The following is a 4,329-nucleotide window of genomic DNA, read 5'->3' as shown; positions in this document are numbered from 1 at the left end:
CTTTTTCATTTTACGCACCTGTTTACCTGTCTGACCTTTTCCCCAGCTGGCGAGCAACTGAGGGCAAGCCTGCATCTAAAACATTCTCTGTTCCTAGCATCCCATGTCCCTGGGACTAGCACCATATAACCACCGAGGAACAGTTGGATAAATAATGGAAAGAATGAATGATACATGATAAGAAAACAAAATAGTAGAAGGCTGACATGAAACGCTACAATGTGCCAAGTTTAATGTAGTGTTTCACTGGGCACAAACTGGCAATGATTTTGCCGAGAGCCGAGTCGTGGGGAGAGAGATCCTGTAGGGGGCAGCAGACGGGGTGGGCTTCCTGGAGGAGGAGGGTGGGATTGACAAGCCCCAGCTGGCTCCAACGGGCTCTGAAGGTGTCTAGAGCTGTGTGATTGGCACACAGCTTGATACCCCCATGACCTGCCTTGGGCATTCTGCTGCCACTTTGGGGGCCCGGGGAACTTGGCAGAGTGTAGGCTCCCCTCTGGCCCAGGGAAAGGGCCAGAACGTATGATGGTGGTGGGGAGGGCCAGCCCTCATCTCGGCACACACGAAACCTCTGAGGGGGGATTTCATGCTCCTTATTCCAATGCTGACCGTCTCTGCTTTGCTTTGGAAAACAGAAGTCTCGCTCCAGCCTCCTGAAACCAAATTGGAAACAAATCTTCCCTCTGCCAATGTCTGTGGAGAGAGAGAGAGAGAGAGAGAGAGAGAGAGAGAGAGAGAGAGAGAGAGAGGCTGAACGAGGCAGAACAGAATGGCCAAGGGGCTCGGCCCTCTCCCTGCAGTGAGTGGGGTGGCCGCTTCCTCTCAGGTGGGTGGGAGCCCACTCTGATGGTCTCTCCAAAATCACGCTCCCCGCCCATCTGTTCATCCTGCCTGTTTACCAGGGAGACCACAGACTGGGCCCGCCAAAGCTATTGCTGGAAGTAGAGCGACACCCGTGCTCCCACTCTGCATGCCGAGGCCTGCATGCAGCCCTTGTCAGTAAAGTCTCCACAGCCTTCTGCCCTGACCCCAACCCCCGCTGCTCCTCCTCATGCCCTGTCCTCTCCCGGGTGGTCTGACCGTCACCCAGGCAGGGCTGAGAGGACCTAGCTTCTCCTGACCCTCTGGGTTTGCACCCCATGGCTCCTCCCCTATTGCCTGGGTGACCTTGCCAAGGCCTTGCATCTCTGAGCCTCTGTTTCCTGGCGGGTGAAATAGAGAGAAAGAGAGTGACTGCCTGTGCGTCTTGGGAGGAGGTCTCAGGAGCGGGGGTGTGGGAGGGATGCCGCAGCTAACACCGTTGTTGCCTGTCTCTGGTCCTGAGCCTCCCCTCCGCTCCTCCACTTCCTTGCCATTCCTGGTCCAACTCTGGGCTGCCCCCCAGGAGCCTCGCTGGGCCATTGTAACCCCCACGGATGCCGTGTTGGTAATGCGCTCTGTACCATTCAACACTCACCCTGCACCCCTGCTTCTATTTTCGTGCCTGTTTATTTCAGAAAAAGCACAGCATCGGAGGCGGAAGGTCTGGCTTGGAGTCCTGCTCCACCGCCTCTGACTGGCTGAGATGGGAGGCGGCCTGCAGGCTCTCTCTGAGCTCCAGGTGCCTCGCTGGTAAGCGAAGACGGTGGTAGTCACGCCCACCTCCCAGACTGCCTATGGGGCACGACTGGATGCACGCATGTGAAAGTGCTGTGTATACTATAAACAGCACTTGGCCTTACTGCTGCTTTCTGCTTTTAGTTTGATGCAAGTTTCCTGTGGGAATGACCTGCTTCTCACTGAGCCGAGGTGGTTGAACCGGGAGGGCATGGCCCCAGGCATGTGGCCGGCGAGTGGCCCGGCTGGACCCCATATGAAGGATGCCTGTGTGTCCTGGTGGGAGCAGCCAGGAGCCTTCTCCACGGTGGCCCAGATGGTCCACAGGAGTGCTGGCGGGCGGAGGCGGCAGTGGCGACCCTGTGGATTGATTTCCGGCCCTGGTCCCAGTCTAAGGACATCCAGATGGTCTCTTGAAGATGTTACCCGGGAAGCCGGTTGCCAGACATAAGGGCACTGAAAGAAAGTCCAAGGAGACACAACCAGAGGACACAAGAGGACACATCTGATAATTGAAACAGGAAAACAGTCGAAATGTTGGACTTCCCAACGCCCAACTAGAAACCATCAAAATATAAACACCCGGTTGGTAAACAGCACAGCGGCCACATTGTGAAACGAGTGCTGGAAAGTTCTAAATAATTTAATGAGGAAAGTTTGTTTTGAAAATGAAGGAGAAAGGCATCCCGGTGCAGTGGGTGGCAGGGAGAGGGCTGGGCTAGGGGAGGCTATCTCCTGAGGGGCACACCCAGGCCAGGCCGGGCCTGCACCCCTCCATGTTCCCTGTGCCCAGCCAGACGCTTGGTCCAGGGCAGGCTTCAGCGACACCCTCACACACTGAACCCAGGATGTCGTTATCTTACGACAACTGGCAGCTACGGAGGGGAATTATGCAGAGAGACCATGTGGTTAGATATTTGGACTTTGAGCTGTAATGAAATGAGTGGCACTCAAAGTAAACAAGCTACGTGGAGAGGGAACAAGTCACAGGACAATGAAGAGACAGAAGTAAGGACATTGGTGACCGGCTGGATGTTGAAGATGGAGGGTGGCGACGGTGGCTGAGGATGACCCTCATGTTTTTGCATCAGAAGATGGGGTGGGTCGGGAACAGAAGTGGCCTTGATAGAGAAAAGAATGTCTCAACGTGGGGCTTATGGAGTTTGAGGTGGGCCGGCCACCCAGACACGTCTAGAGGAGGTTGCGTTAAACGGGGTGGGATTTGAAGAAGTCTAGACTGGAGCTTCACTCTTGGGAGTTGTCTGAGGTTGGCTTTCCTAGAAGCAGACCCTGAGATGCAAATTTTTGTGCAAATCGTTTATTAAGGACGCGCTCCCAAGAGAAACTGGAAAGGGAGGGTGCACACGGGACAGCACAGGGGAGGAAGTCAAGCAGAAAGGATCTCAGGCACAAGCCCCAGGAACCTGACCCTGAGGGGACTCTAGAGCCCACCTTATGCTTCCTGGCCTGAGGCAAGCGAGTTGGACTTTCTTGAGTGTGACTCCCTGCAGGTGTCAATCAGTGGTTGGGCCCTCCCGCAGTGAGGGGTGGGAAAGTGCCTGGCATTTTGGCTCTTTTCAAGTGAAGGGAAGCCTGCTCCAGCAGCCCAACGACATTTCTCCAAAGAAAGGGCCACGAGCTGGGTGTTGGAGGGGAGAGCCTGCCAAGGCCAGGGGTGCAGAGTGGACACTGGCTTCTGCAGGTGGGAGAGGCCTCATGTCATTTGTTCCCCAAGTCACTGAAGCAGGGGTGTCTGGGCTGCCTCTGGAGAGAGCAGAGCAGAAGAGGAGAGTGCTGAGAGTGGCACCCTGGGCAGCATGAACAGTCCAAGGTCCTGGCTGGCAGGAGCCGTAAAGTCCACATAACCCAGCTTCCCACTGACGCCAGGAGCCTTTCCCCCTCTGCTGCTCAGCGAGTGTTTTGGTCACAAGTGACTGAAACCCAACTCAAATGACTTAAGCAAAAAAGGAATTTATTAACCCGGGTATCTGGGAAGTCCCAGGGTGTGGCTGGGTCCTAGGACAGAAATGATGTCACTGGGTTTCTTTATCTCCGGTTTTTGGCTCTGCCCCTCGATGTGTTTGTGTCTCTCTCAAACAAGCTCTCTCCCTAAGTTGGGGAGGCTGGTGTATGGCAGCCCCAGGCACTACCCTTAAAATGTCTCGTACAAAAGGAAGACACTCGTCCTCCCAGCTGCCAAATATCAAATCTCAGAGAAGACTAATTGCCCTCAGGGGTCATAGGTCCATCCTCAACCAATCACTACAGTGCATCTTATCCCCAAAGGACCCACTGCTAGCACATTATCCAGCACAGCATCACCCACTTCCTGGATATCTCTCTCTCTCTCTCTCTCTCTCTCTCTCTCTCTCTCTCTCTCTCTCTCTCTCTCTCTCTCCTCCCCCTTACCCTTTGTATTTCACTCAGGCCTGAGTCACATGCCTACCTCTATGAGGGAAACAGGGAAGGGTCAGCCCTTCAAACCAGATGGGGTGGATTCTCTATGGGAAATAAAAAAGGTCTATTGCTAAAAGAAAGGGAGAAGATGCCGGGCTGTCAACCATGAACGTCCTTCCTACCTGGCTTCCCTAGTGTTCCTGAGGTGGGGAGTGCCCCCACCACCCAGGCCGCTAGGAAGGTGGGGATGGAAGGTGGGGAAATGGAGGGGCATCTGAGTCCTGCCCTCAAGGGAGGGAGAGATAAAGAACAGGCTTTGGGATCTGGCTAAAGCGT

The 4,329-nt window shown here is 54.8% G+C and overlaps 1 long non-coding RNA gene across 1 annotated transcript; it reads right to left on the bottom strand.

The window, feature by feature from the left end:
- Window positions 1–213: 213 nt before the first annotated feature.
- Window positions 214–3,534, bottom strand: LOC132232359 (uncharacterized). The gene is made up of 3 exons (XR_009452408.1): window positions 3,049–3,534; window positions 1,457–2,101; window positions 214–693 (listed from the first exon to the last, which is right to left on the bottom strand). It is a non-coding gene; the product is annotated as an uncharacterized LOC132232359 (long non-coding RNA).
- Between the last annotated feature and the right edge of the window lie 795 nt (window positions 3,535–4,329).

The sequence above is a fragment of the Myotis daubentonii genome, chromosome 4 (assembly GCF_963259705.1).
Source record: "Myotis daubentonii chromosome 4, mMyoDau2.1, whole genome shotgun sequence".
NCBI lineage: Eukaryota > Metazoa > Chordata > Mammalia > Chiroptera > Vespertilionidae > Myotis > Myotis daubentonii.
The sequence above is the reverse complement of the archived record's forward strand: the minus strand, read 5'-3'. Positions and strand labels throughout refer to the sequence as shown.